Consider the following 13,850-nt stretch of genomic DNA (forward strand, 5'->3'; position numbering starts at 1 on the left):
TCCCTGGTGTTCAGCGGAGGGCCTGTGCGGGGTGTGACAGTGTCGTGCTGGAGGGCGCCACTGGTAGCGATGTGGGCTTCCTCGCCTCGCCTCGCCTCGCCTCACACCAGGTGTCTGCGTAGTTTGCAGTGCATTCGCACCATTCCTATCCCTGTCCCTGTCCCCGTCCCGACTTGTCCCGACTTTGCTCGACTGCCGCTCGCTGCCGCTCGGGTCGTGGTCCATATGACAGCGCAAGCACGACAAACGTCTGCGGGACGAGACGAGACGAGACGAGACGACTAAGTAATAAATTCCTGGTTACAAATCAAATTTGGAACTCTACATTCCTACACAACAATAGGCGGTGACGTATTTCAGAAATCACCTGCCGATTCGTACTGTTTTGTCGTTTTCAAAGTCTTCTTGGCAAACTTGGTTAGCACATTCTCCCTCAAACTGAGTTAATTACTGCATTTTCGTACCATTACAGTAGTTTAAAGTGCTTAAGGAAGCATCTTTGTCACAACAGAAAGGTAGTTTGAAAATTGGGCTGGCGACATAACAAAAAAAAAAAAAAAACAGGAAGGGAGCCAACAGCACCCGGGTTTCCCAGGCGGTCACCCATCCAAGTACTAGCCGGGCCCGAGGATGCTTAACTTCGGTGATCGGACGAGAACCGGTGTATTCATCATGGTAAGGCCGTTGGCGCTCTCTAATAAAGGAGCACGGCAGAATTCGTGTTCGGCTTTTCTCCCAACACACAAATTGTTAGTTTTCGGCCGCATTTGACGAAAGCGCTTCCTTTCGCAACCGCCAGTTCCTCGAGGACGGCGCGGGGAGGCGCGCCCGGCGTCCCAGCAGAGTGACGGCCGAATTGGCGGGCGCACCGCCGCGTGTGTGAGACGCACTGCTGCTCGTTGCACCCCCTGTCATTCGCTGGGCGCGGTCAGCCTTCGACACTAGCGGAGGACGCATCTTGTCCCTGGTGTTCAGCGGAGGGCCTGTGCGGGGTGCGGCAGTGTCGTGCTGGAGGGCCCACTGGTAGCGATGTGGGCTTCCTCGCCTCGCCTCGCCTCGCCTCGCCTCGCCTCGCCTCACACCAGGTGTCTGCGTAGTTTGCAGTGCATTCGCACCATTCCTATCCCTGTCCCTGTCCCCGTCCCGACTTGTCCCGACTTTGCTCGACTGCCGCTCGCTTCCGCTCGGGTCGTGGTCCATATGACAGCGCAAGCACGACAAACGTCTGCGGGAGGAGACGAGACGAGACGAGACGAGACGACTAAGGAATAAATTCGTGGTTACAAATCAAATTTGGAACTCTACACTCCTACACAACAATAGGCGGTGACGTATTTCAGAAATCACCTGCCGATTCGTACTGTTTTGTCGTTTTCAAAGTCTTCTTGGCAAACTTGGTTAGCACATTCTCCCTCAAACTGAGTTAATTACTGCATTTTCGTACCATTACAGTAGTTTAAAAGGCTTAAGGAAGCATCTTTGTCACAACAGAAAGGTAGTTTGAAAATTGGGCTGGCGACATAACAAAAAAAAAAAAAACAGGAAGGGAGCCAAAAGCACCCGGGTTTCCCAGGCGGTCACCCATCCAAGTACTAGCCGGGCCCGAAGATGCTTAACTTCGGAGATCGGACGAGAACCGCTGTATTCATCATGGTATGGCCGTTGGCGCTCATCTAATGTATGAGCACGGCAGAATTCGAGTTCGGCTTTTCTCCCAACACACAAAATGTTAGTTTTCGGCCGCATTTGACGAAAGCGCTTCCTTTCGCAACCGCCAGTTCCTCGAGGACGGCGCGGGGAGGCGCGCCCGGCGTCCCAGCAGAGTGACGGCCGAATTGGCGGGCGCACCGCCGCGTGTGTGAGACGCACTGCTGCTCGTTGCACCCCCTGTCATTCGCTGGGCGCGTGCAGCCTTCGACACTAGCGGAGGACGCATCTTGTCCCTGGTGTTCAGCGGAGGGCCTGTGCGGGGTGTGACAGTGTCGTGCTGGAGGGCGCCACTGGTAGCGATGTGGGCTTCCTCGCCTCGCCTCGCCTCGCCTCACACCAGGTGTCTGCGTAGTTTGCAGTGCATTCGCACCATTCCTATCCCTGTCCCTGTCCCCGTCCCGACTTGTCCCGACTTTGCTCGACTGCCGCTCGCTGCCGCTCGGGTCGTGGTCCATATGACAGCGCAAGCACGACAAACGTCTGCGGGACGAGACGAGACGAGACGAGACGACTAAGTAATAAATTCCTGGTTACAAATCAAATTTGGAACTCTACATTCCTACACAACAATAGGCGGTGACGTATTTCAGAAATCACCTGCCGATTCGTACTGTTTTGTCGTTTTCAAAGTCTTCTTGGCAAACTTGGTTAGCACATTCTCCCTCAAACTGAGTTAATTACTGCATTTTCGTACCATTACAGTAGTTTAAAGTGCTTAAGGAAGCATCTTTGTCACAACAGAAAGGTAGTTTGAAAATTGGGCTGGCGACATAACAAAAAAAAAAAAAAAACAGGAAGGGAGCCAACAGCACCCGGGTTTCCCAGGCGGTCACCCATCCAAGTACTAGCCGGGCCCGAGGATGCTTAACTTCGGTGATCGGACGAGAACCGGTGTATTCATCATGGTAAGGCCGTTGGCGCTCTCTAATAAAGGAGCACGGCAGAATTCGTGTTCGGCTTTTCTCCCAACACACAAATTGTTAGTTTTCGGCCGCATTTGACGAAAGCGCTTCCTTTCGCAACCGCCAGTTCCTCGAGGACGGCGCGGGGAGGCGCGCCCGGCGTCCCAGCAGAGTGACGGCCGAATTGGCGGGCGCACCGCCGCGTGTGTGAGACGCACTGCTGCTCGTTGCACCCCCTGTCATTCGCTGGGCGCGTGCAGCCTTCGACACTAGCGGAGGACGCATCTTGTCCCTGGTGTTCAGCGGAGGGCCTGTGCGGGGTGTGACAGTGTCGTGCTGGAGGGCGCCACTGGTAGCGATGTGGGCTTCCTCGCCTCGCCTCGCCTCGCCTCACACCAGGTGTCTGCGTAGTTTGCAGTGCATTCGCACCATTCCTATCCCTGTCCCTGTCCCCGTCCCGACTTGTCCCGACTTTGCTCGACTGCCGCTCGCTGCCGCTCGGGTCGTGGTCCATATGACAGCGCAAGCACGACAAACGTCTGCGGGACGAGACGAGACGAGACGAGACGACTAAGTAATAAATTCCTGGTTACAAATCAAATTTGGAACTCTACATTCCTACACAACAATAGGCGGTGACGTATTTCAGAAATCACCTGCCGATTCGTACTGTTTTGTCGTTTTCAAAGTCTTCTTGGCAAACTTGGTTAGCACATTCTCCCTCAAACTGAGTTAATTACTGCATTTTCGTACCATTACAGTAGTTTAAAGTGCTTAAGGAAGCATCTTTGTCACAACAGAAAGGTAGTTTGAAAATTGGGCTGGCGACATAACAAAAAAAAAAAAAAAACAGGAAGGGAGCCAACAGCACCCGGGTTTCCCAGGCGGTCACCCATCCAAGTACTAGCCGGGCCCGAGGATGCTTAACTTCGGTGATCGGACGAGAACCGGTGTATTCATCATGGTAAGGCCGTTGGCGCTCTCTAATAAAGGAGCACGGCAGAATTCGTGTTCGGCTTTTCTCCCAACACACAAATTGTTAGTTTTCGGCCGCATTTGACGAAAGCGCTTCCTTTCGCAACCGCCAGTTCCTCGAGGACGGCGCGGGGAGGCGCGCCCGGCGTCCCAGCAGAGTGACGGCCGAATTGGCGGGCGCACCGCCGCGTGTGTGAGACGCACTGCTGCTCGTTGCACCCCCTGTCATTCGCTGGGCGCGGTCAGCCTTCGACACTAGCGGAGGACGCATCTTGTCCCTGGTGTTCAGCGGAGGGCCTGTGCGGGGTGCGGCAGTGTCGTGCTGGAGGGCCCACTGGTAGCGATGTGGGCTTCCTCGCCTCGCCTCGCCTCGCCTCGCCTCGCCTCGCCTCACACCAGGTGTCTGCGTAGTTTGCAGTGCATTCGCACCATTCCTATCCCTGTCCCTGTCCCCGTCCCGACTTGTCCCGACTTTGCTCGACTGCCGCTCGCTTCCGCTCGGGTCGTGGTCCATATGACAACGCAAGCACGACAAAAGTCTGCGGGAGGAGACGAGACGAGACGAGACGAGACGACTAAGGAATAAATTCGTGGTTACAAATCAAATTTGGAACTCTACACTCCTACACAACAATAGGCGGTGACGTATTTCAGAAATCACCTGCCGATTCGTACTGTTTTGTCGTTTTCAAAGTCATCTTGGCAAACTTGGTTAGCACATTCTCCCTCAAACTGAGTTAATTACTGCATTTTCGTACCATTACAGTAGTTTAAAAGGCTTAAGGAAGCATCTTTGTCACAACAGAAAGGTAGTTTGAAAATTGGGCTGGCGACATAACAAAAAAAAAAAACAGGAAGGGAGCCAAAAGCACCCGGGTTTCCCAGGCGGTCACCCATCCAAGTACTAGCCGGGCCCGAAGATGCTTAACTTCGGAGATCGGACGAGAACCGCTGTATTCATCATGGTATGGCCGTTGGCGCTCATCTAATGTATAAGCACGGCAGAATTCGAGTTCGGCTTTTCTCCCAACACACAAAATGTTAGTTTTCGTCCGCATTTGACGAAAGCTTTTCCTTTCGCAACCGCCAGTTCCTCGAGGACGGCGCGGGGAGGCGCGCCCGGCGTCCCAGCAGAGTGACGGCCGAATTGGCGGGCGCACCGCCGCGTGTGTGAGACGCACTGCTGCTCGTTGCACCCCCTGTCATTCGCTGGGCGCGTGCAGCCTTCGACACTAGCGGAGGACGCATCTTGTCCCTGGTGTTCAGCGGAGGGCCTGTGCGGGGTGTGACAGTGTCGTGCTGGAGGGCGCCACTGGTAGCGATGTGGGCTTCCTCGCCTCGCCTCGCCTCGCCTCACACCAGGTGTCTGCGTAGTTTGCAGTGCATTCGCACCATTCCTATCCCTGTCCCTGTCCCCGTCCCGACTTGTCCCGACTTTGCTCGACTGCCGCTCGCTGCCGCTCGGGTCGTGGTCCATATGACAGTGCAAGCACGACAAACGTCTGCGGGACGAGACGAGACGAGACGAGACGACTAAGTAATAAATTCCTGGTTACAAATCAAATTTGGAACTCTACATTCCTACACAACAATAGGCGGTGACGTATTTCAGAAATCACCTGCCGATTCGTACTGTTTTGTCGTTTTCAAAGTCTTCTTGGCAAACTTGGTTAGCACATTCTCCCTCAAACTGAGTTAATTACTGCATTTTCGTACCATTACAGTAGTTTAAAGGGCTTAAGGAAGCATCTTTGTCACAACAGAAAGGTAGTTTGAAAATTGGGCTGGCGACATAACAAAAAAAAAAAAAAAACAGGAAGGGAGCCAACAGCACTCGGGTTTCCCAGGCGGTCACCCATCCAAGTACTAGCCGGGCCCGAGGATGCTTAACTTCGGTGATCGGACGAGAACCGGTGTATTCATCATGGTAAGGCCGTTGGCGCTCTCTAATAAAGGAGCACGGCAGAATTCGTGTTCGGCTTTTCTCCCAACACACAAAATGTTAGTTTTCGGCCGCATTTGACGAAAGCGCTTCCTTTCGCAACCGCCAGTTCCTCGAGGACGGCGCGGGGAGGCGCGCCCGGCGTCCCAGCAGAGTGACGGCCGAATTGGCGGGCGCACCGCCGCGTGTGTGAGACGCACTGCTGCTCGTTGCACCCCCTGTCATTCGCTGGGCGCGGTCAGCCTTCGACACTAGCGGAGGACGCATCTTGTCCCTGGTGTTCAGCGGAGGGCCTGTGCGGGGTGCGGCAGTGTCGTGCTGGAGGGCCCACTGGTAGCGATGTGGGCTTCCTCGCCTCGCCTCGCCTCGCCTCGCCTCGCCTCGCCTCGCCTCACACCAGGTGTCTGCGTAGTTTGCAGTGCATTCGCACCATTCCTATCCCTGTCCCTGTCCCCGTCCCGACTTGTCCCGACTTTGCTCGACTGCCGCTCGCTGCCGCTCGGGTCGTGGTCCATATGACAGCGCAAGCACGACAAACGTCTGCGGGAGGAGACGAGACGAGACGAGACGAGACGACTAAGGAATAAATTCGTGGTTACAAATCAAATTTGGAACTCTACACTCCTACACAACAATAGGCGGTGACGTATTTCAGAAATCACCTGCCGATTCGTACTGTTTTGTCGTTTTCAAAGTCATCTTGGCAAACTTGGTTAGCACATTCTCCCTCAAACTGAGTTAATTACTGCATTTTCGTACCATTACAGTAGTTTAAAAGGCTTAAGGAAGCATCTTTGTCACAACAGAAAGGTAGTTTGAAAATTGGGCTGGCGACATAACAAAAAAAAAAACAGGAAGGGAGCCAAAAGCACCCGGGTTTCCCAGGCGGTCACCCATCCAAGTACTAGCCGGGCCCGAAGATGCTTAACTTCGGAGATCGGACGAGAACCGCTGTATTCATCATGGTATGTCCGTTGGCGCTCATCTAATGTATAAGCACGGCAGAATTCGAGTTCGGCTTTTCTCCCAACACACAAAATGTTAGTTTTCGGCCGCATTTGACGAAAGCTTTTCCTTTCGCAACCGCCAGTTCCTCGAGGACGGCGCGGGGAGGCGCGCCCGGCGTCCCAGCAGAGTGACGGCCGAATTGGCGGGCGCACCGCCGCGTGTGTGAGACGCACTGCTGCTCGTTGCACCCCCTGTCATTCGCTGGGCGCGTGCAGCCTTCGACACTAGCGGAGGACGCATCTTGTCCCTGGTGTTCAGCGGAGGGCCTGTGCGGGGTGTGACAGTGTCGTGCTGGAGGGCGCCACTGGTAGCGATGTGGGCTTCCTCGCCTCGCCTCGCCTCGCCTCACACCAGGTGTCTGCGTAGTTTGCAGTGCATTCGCACCATTCCTATCCCTGTCCCTGTCCCCGTCCCGACTTGTCCCGACTTTGCTCGACTGCCGCTCGCTGCCGCTCGGGTCGTGGTCCATATGACAGCGCAAGCACGACAAACGTCTGCGGGACGAGACGAGACGAGACGAGACGACTAAGTAATAAATTCCTGGTTACAAATCAAATTTGGAACTCTACATTCCTACACAACAATAGGCGGTGACGTATTTCAGAAATCACCTGCCGATTCGTACTGTTTTGTCGTTTTCAAAGTCTTCTTGGCAAACTTGGTTAGCACATTCTCCCTCAAACTGAGTTAATTACTGCATTTTCGTACCATTACAGTAGTTTAAAGGGCTTAAGGAAGCATCTTTGTCACAACAGAAAGGTAGTTTGAAAATTGGGCTGGCGACATAACAAAAAAAAAAAAAAAACAGGAAGGGAGCCAACAGCACCTTTTTTTTTTTTTTTTTTTTTTTTTTTTTTTTTTTTTTTTTTTTTTTTTTTTTTTGAAAATTGGGCTGGCGACATAAGAAAAAAAAAACAGGAAGGGAGCCAACAGCACCATTTTTTTTTTTTTTTTTTTTCATTAAAATTGGGCTGGCGACATAACAAAAAAAAAAACGGGAAGGGAGCCAACAGCACCTTTTTTTTTTTTTTTTTTTTTTCAGAAAGGTAGTTTGAAAATTGGGCAGGCGACATAACAAAAAAAAAAAAAACAGGAAGGGAGCCAACAGCACCTTTTTTTTTCTTTTTTTTTTCTTTTTTGTTTTTTATTTATTTTTTTTTTTTTTTTTTTTTTTTTTTTTTTTTTTTTTTTTTTTTTTTTTCTCGAGCTATAAAGGTGCTGTTGACTTATCAAGAGCTCCTGATTTACGCCCTCCAAAAGTTGCCTTCATCGGCGAGGTGTGCTGGCGTGAATATATGCTGTGGGTTTCCACTACAAATATCAGAAAGGAATATGCATCCGCCAAGATAAGAAAAGAAACGCAAGGTAATCCGTCTTCCAGACTGCATGCCAAATAATAGAAACAAAAGTGGCTACTGGACGCCGTGGAAACTGGCATCGACAGTGATCTACAACAATGACAACCCGTCAAAGCAACAGTCACGCGGCATCCACCAAAAAAAAAGGAAATCCACCGCAAATAAAAGAAAGTCCGAAAGAAAACATGTCTCCGCTAACGGCCGACGGATGGTACATGGAGAATAAAACAAACGTCGACGCATAGCAATAGGAAAGAGTCCCACATTCAGACACACACCAACTGTGATAAAATGATCACCGCGACTCGGCCCCCTCAGTCGCCGCGAGAAAGGAACAAATAACAAGAAAGAAAGAAAGGAGGAACAGAAAGTAAAGCAAACATAAAAGAACTTTTGACGGACAAAGCGCCATTCACATAAATGTAGGTCATGTGTACGGTTTCGTTAATGTACGGTCCATTAGAAACACAACTTTACCAAGCCAGAAAATCATTACCCAAGAAAGGAAGACCGGTGGTAAGCAAGGGTTCGTCATAAACGCCAACAGGAATATTGGCAGTAGTATCAGATAGGAAAAAGAAAAATGTCATGATTGGGTATAGAGTCGTATCAGGAAAGTGACAATTTAGTGAATGCATGGGCCAAGGCGACATGCAAAAAATTGGCAAAAATCGAGGAATAAGCCTGTCGACCAAGGGTCAAATGATGTTCCGCCCACAGGTAAGACAGAAAGTCGACGGCATCAGTCAATTTCAGGGCGAAAATACAATAAACCGTGTGTCCCAAAATCCAAAGAGTAGCATTCCGTTTGGTGGCCGGATACGCTACACACTGAGGCACGATGGCGTCCAAAGCTGTCACCTGCCGCCTGTCCACTCTGTTGATTAGACGCACCATGTCACACGCAATGTCCCAAACAACACGGAATTTCCGACACTCGAATCGGTGTTCGATAGTGTCCTCCTCAGGACACGAATCACAGACACCCGAAGGAAGCAGACCGATAGAGTGCAGCTTAGCATTAGTCGGAATTGTGCGGTTGACCACTTTATACCATGTTCCGTGAACGTCAGCAGGAATAACGGCGGTGGCGAGGTTCCGCCACACCATCCGCCAGTCGTGCTGAGGTAGCCGATACTCCCATTTATTCCTGCTCGGCGATCCCCGAAGAGCGCGAATAATGTCACCGACATTGCACGCACGGACATCGCCGAGCACCAGATAGCTGTTATACACATAATACCGGCGTACGAAGTTCAACGTGGACGGAATATGACTGATCGAGACCGGAGCAATCACCGATGGCGGGCGGTACGCACGGAACAAGGCAGCCGTCGGACTGCACGGCCCCTTGTCAAGCACCACGGTAGTCCGCTTTACGAAGAGCGCCGCACACTTGTTGCGAAAGTCAACGAAACCCAGCCCCCCCTCCGCCAGACTCAAGGTACAGGTTGCCAGGGAGACCTTAAAAATGTCACCCTTCCATAGCAACCAATAGACCGCCTGTTGAAGGGCCCGTTCCAGTTGTTTCGGCACAGGTAGGACTTGTGCCAGATACCACGCTTTGGCCAAAATCTGCGTGTTAATAAGGGCCACCCGTTGACGGAGCGCCAAATTCCGAGAGGCATACAGTTTCGCAACGGCCCTAACCTTATACAGCGTGGACCGCCAATTCAGAGCTTCCATACGCTGCAGATTGTCGGTCAGAATGACACCGAGCACTGTCTGTCGTTGCTTGACACAAAACCAGTCGCCGCGAGCAGTACGCAGGCGAGGTGTAAGAGGGAGCAAAACAGTCTTCCGAGGATTCACGATAGCCCCCGTCGCCCTCTCAAATCGCTGTAAAACACCATGCAGCCTGTTAATGTCCTCTGGCTGATCAAGGAACACGCCGAGGTCGTCGGCATACGCTCTACAGATCAGCTGATCGCCACCAATGCGAATGCCCCGGCATTCCTGGGCGATACAGCGGAGGAGCGGATCCAAAGCCAAAGCGAAGAGCGACATAGACAAGGGGCAGCCCTGGCGAACTGAGCGGCTAATAGGTATAACACGACTGGGAATTCCGTTTATTACAACCCGTGACGTGGCATTCCTTAAAATATTATACACCATCGTCGTCAGTTTAGGACCAAATCCGAAACCGACCAAGACCTGCCGCAGATAGGTGTGACTAATCCGATCGAAAGCGTTTTTGAAGTCGACCAGCATTATCGCAGCCGTCCGGAGCCTGTGACTTTTTACATATCCGATACAATCCCGGTACGCCAGAACAGCATCGAATATGTTACGGTCCCTGACAGCGCAAGTCTGATGGTCACTCACCACCTTTGGCATAACGTCCGTCAACCTGTGCGTGATACACCGCGCTATAATTTTATAGTCGGCGTTCAGCAAGGTTATAGGACGGACATTGTCGAGATTTGGTGTGGCGGTCGATTTCGGAACGAGGGCAATGCGCCCTTCTGAAAATTCCGCAGGAATAGCAACGCCGTTATGGACCTCATTCATAATGGCAATTAAAACATCACTTAAAAGACTGAAAAATTTTAAATAAAATTCCGCGGGAATCCCGTCCAGTCCAGGGGACCGGCCCCGAGGACTCCGTTTCACAGCTGTATCTAAGTCATCAAGGGTAAAAGGTTCATTTAAACTGGCTCTATCTTGTCGTGTTAACACACGTGGGACCCTCTGCAAAAAATCGCGCAGCGCCCCGGCGTCGACGTCAACCTGTCGAAAGAGCGTCTCAAAGTGCGCGTGAACTTCTCGCTCAATGGCCGCACCATCGGATGTGGACGTGCCATCTCGCTGGACCCATTTACGGATGGCCAACCGCTCGCGCCGCCGGCGCTCCCTGCTCAGGTGGTAGAGAGAGAGCGGCTCCCCTTCCACGTCACCCACCGGTTGGCTCCGCGCGATAGTCCCAACACCCTTCCGACGTAGAACATCGAGGAGCTTGGCTTTGAATTGATTAAAAACCGGAAGCAACTCAGGTGACGTCGCGACTCGCTGAGCAATATCCTTTAAACAATCCTGGTAAAAACGTGCCGTCGACCGACGCCAATGCGCCGCATCGCGGCTAAAATCGATTAAAAAACGCCGAATAGCCGGCTTGGCGACCGCCACCCACCACCCGATAGTACTGCCGCCATCTCCCTTACCACGCAAGAGCTTGCGCCACAACGCAGTAAATTGAGACGTTAGACTGGCATCGTCCAAAAGGCTACAGTTAAATTTCCAAATAGTGGGGCGCCGAGTAGGGCGCGCACGCGGCAAGAAGAGTTGACACATGTAACCGCAATGGTCTGAAAAAATAACCGGCAACACGTCCGCCTTCCGGACGTGGGCGGCGAGCGGCGAAGACACATAGATCCTGTCCAAGCGACTGTGACCGGTGGCGTAAAAGTGGGTGAAATGCGTCTTGTCCGGATGCAGCACACGCCACGTGTCGCGGAGCCGAAAACTGTCAACCAACGTACGTAATTCCTGGCACCAGTTAGGACGCGGCTCCTGATCTCGACCATCAATCACAGCATTAAAATCACCACCGATCACTAAGTCAGTATGATTACGATGGAGAAGTGGACAGAGATCCTGACCATAAAATTTATTCCGCGCTGGCTTGTCACCGGCATGAGCATACACATTGACAAAGGCAAGACCATTGACGGTACATGCTATAGCGCGGCCATTTGGCAATATTTCAATATTGCTAACATCGAATTCAGGACGGATTAAGATAGCAGTACCAGTCTGTTCGTCGGACATTATATTATCAACGACAGTAAAATCAGAAGCGTCAAGTAAAAACAACAGAGCCTGACGCGTAACTTCCTGTAAAAATGCCACATGACAGTGGGAGTCATGTAAAAAAGTGAGCAAAGCCGACAACTTGTGCGGGTTACTCAACTTGTTGACATTGATAGTTAAAATATTCCACGAACAACGCTCAGGCTCCATACACAATTAAAATACACAAACACAAAACGCTCCTCATTTAAAAACAAACAGCAAACATGGACGGAATTTCAGCCACCAAAAAGGATAAAATTTTCTCTAAAAAGACTGAATTGATTCCCGTCGACTGGAAGAGGGAACAACAGAGAATAACAGTGATAGTTAAAATATTCCACGAACAACGCTCAGGCGCCATACACAATTAAAAGACACAAGCACAAAAAACTCCTCATAAAAAACAGACAGCAGACATTGACGGAATTTCAGCCACCAAAAAGGATAAAAAGTTCTCGAAAAAGACGGGTGTAATTCCCGTCAACTGGATTAAGGGACAACAAAGAAATCACTAAGTCTCCGCACCACCTTCCACATCCGCCGCCCAGTCAGTGGGGGGGACGGAAGTGGGGGCGGACGCGGTCCCAGAATCTGTGCCACCGGAGGCTGCCGACAAAGGATCAACGACGGGCATCTCCACGTCGGAAGAAGAGGTCGGCACACGCTCAAGGGCAGAAGGACAAACCCGACGCTGGTGGGTGTCTTCAGCCTTCCGTTTCGTCGGCAATGGCGGCGTCGCCACAGCCGAAGCTGTGTCGGTCGGCACAACGGAACCGTCACCAGTGGGCTGCTGACTTAAAACGGTGCGTAAATGTCGAACAGCGACATCACGCTTCTGATCGGCAACGCTGAGATCGTCGGGCAGCGAAGGGCGAGAAGCGGCAAGCTGTTGTGATTGTGATTGCTGTGTCTGACGCCCGCAGCCGGAAGCCGGAGACGGCCGCCGCTCGCGGTCTGCACGTGAGTCCCGACGCGCGACACGCTGTTGTGAGTCCTGCCGACCAACCCGCGACTGCCGGGAAGCGGCGGGCGAACGGTCAACTGGAGACGGACTGCGGTACTGTCGTGTAGACCCCCTGTCAGAGGAGGGCGACCGACCAACACTACGAGCACGTTGCCTACTAGAACTGCGAGACGGAAGTTCATCACGCCGCGGTTTCGGAGCCACAAAAATTTCCCGCGATTCCACAACAGCAGTGTGAACAGGAGCACCGGCAGCTATGTCAACTGAGGCAGGCAACGTATCAAAAGATTCCGATACCGTAACAGGCTGCGAAACAGGTTCCGACACTACATCAGTCGCCGACGCGGGCATGGGGTCGGACACAGACGCAAGTGAAACACGTGGTAAAGACAAACTTTCGTCAGCCTGCACGGTAGCCGTAGCAGGCGCGGAAACAGCAGACACAGAAGCAAGGTCACAATCGGGAGTGGACACATCCATGGCAACCGCGGCGTCAGCTAGGTTAGCATCGGCCACGCGGCGCGCGGGTGCGGGGGGGGCTGTACCTAAGACCGTAGCAGCGACAGAGGCAAAGCTGTCCCCGCGCAAACCGTCATCGATCGGTAATTGAGCAGGCCGTTTACGTTTAGGACAGTCCTGCCGGTAATGACCAACGCCACTACAAAATGAACAAGTTTGAGGCTGTCCACTATAAGTCACAAACGCACGGTGGCCGTTAACCAGAATAAAGGACGGAATGTGTTGTCTGACAACCATTTTCACACTCCGCACACCGTTTTCGACTTGAAACAAATATGCGGAGGACCACTTTTCCTTAATCACTGACAAAACGGTACCGTACGGACGCAAATAACGTGAAATAGTATCATTCCGTATTTCAAAAGGCAAGTTAAAGATACGAATTTGCCTAACGCCAAAGCCGGCGTGCGACACAGTCACATTACTAATTTTACCGTCAAGATGTCGAAATTTACGCACGCCGTCATTGACAGACACAACAGTATCACACATATCAGGAGATCTCAATTTCAAAAACACCGAATTAAGGAACGTATCAAACTGTATGCCAAGAACGTCATCATGCCTTAACATCAAGTCCTCTAATATCCAACGGTGAATTTCGAATGCCGATGGTTTATCAACAGATCGATCAAACTCACATTGTACGTTATTCTGTCTTTCCTCACTATCATCGTATA

The 13,850-nt window shown here is 51.8% G+C and overlaps 6 non-coding genes and 1 pseudogene across 6 annotated transcripts; all 7 read right to left on the reverse strand.

Annotated features, from left to right (window-relative positions):
• Positions 1-570: 570 nt before the first annotated feature.
• LOC126159057 (5S ribosomal RNA) lies at positions 571-689 on the reverse strand. Its single transcript, XR_007533998.1, has one exon. It is a non-coding gene; the product is annotated as a 5S ribosomal RNA (ribosomal RNA).
• An 859-nt stretch (positions 690-1,548) lies between these two features.
• Positions 1,549-1,667, reverse strand: LOC126159148 (5S ribosomal RNA). Its single transcript, XR_007534081.1, has one exon. It is a non-coding gene; the product is annotated as a 5S ribosomal RNA (ribosomal RNA).
• An 843-nt stretch (positions 1,668-2,510) lies between these two features.
• On the reverse strand, positions 2,511-2,629 carry LOC126159058 (5S ribosomal RNA). Its single transcript, XR_007533999.1, has one exon. It is a non-coding gene; the product is annotated as a 5S ribosomal RNA (ribosomal RNA).
• Positions 2,630-3,471: 842 nt separating this feature from the next.
• Positions 3,472-3,590, reverse strand: LOC126159059 (5S ribosomal RNA). The gene has a single exon (XR_007534000.1). It is a non-coding gene; the product is annotated as a 5S ribosomal RNA (ribosomal RNA).
• An 857-nt stretch (positions 3,591-4,447) lies between these two features.
• On the reverse strand, positions 4,448-4,566 carry LOC126159150 (5S ribosomal RNA). Its single transcript, XR_007534083.1, has one exon. It is a non-coding gene; the product is annotated as a 5S ribosomal RNA (ribosomal RNA).
• Positions 4,567-5,409: 843 nt separating this feature from the next.
• On the reverse strand, positions 5,410-5,528 carry LOC126159115 (5S ribosomal RNA). The gene has a single exon (XR_007534050.1). It is a non-coding gene; the product is annotated as a 5S ribosomal RNA (ribosomal RNA).
• Positions 5,529-6,389: 861 nt separating this feature from the next.
• LOC126159202 (5S ribosomal RNA) lies at positions 6,390-6,508 on the reverse strand (annotated as a pseudogene).
• Between the last annotated feature and the right edge of the window lie 7,342 nt (positions 6,509-13,850).

This window comes from Schistocerca cancellata, unplaced genomic scaffold, assembly GCF_023864275.1.
Source record: "Schistocerca cancellata isolate TAMUIC-IGC-003103 unplaced genomic scaffold, iqSchCanc2.1 HiC_scaffold_1126, whole genome shotgun sequence".
In the NCBI taxonomy this organism is placed as follows: Eukaryota; Metazoa; Arthropoda; class Insecta; order Orthoptera; family Acrididae; genus Schistocerca; species Schistocerca cancellata.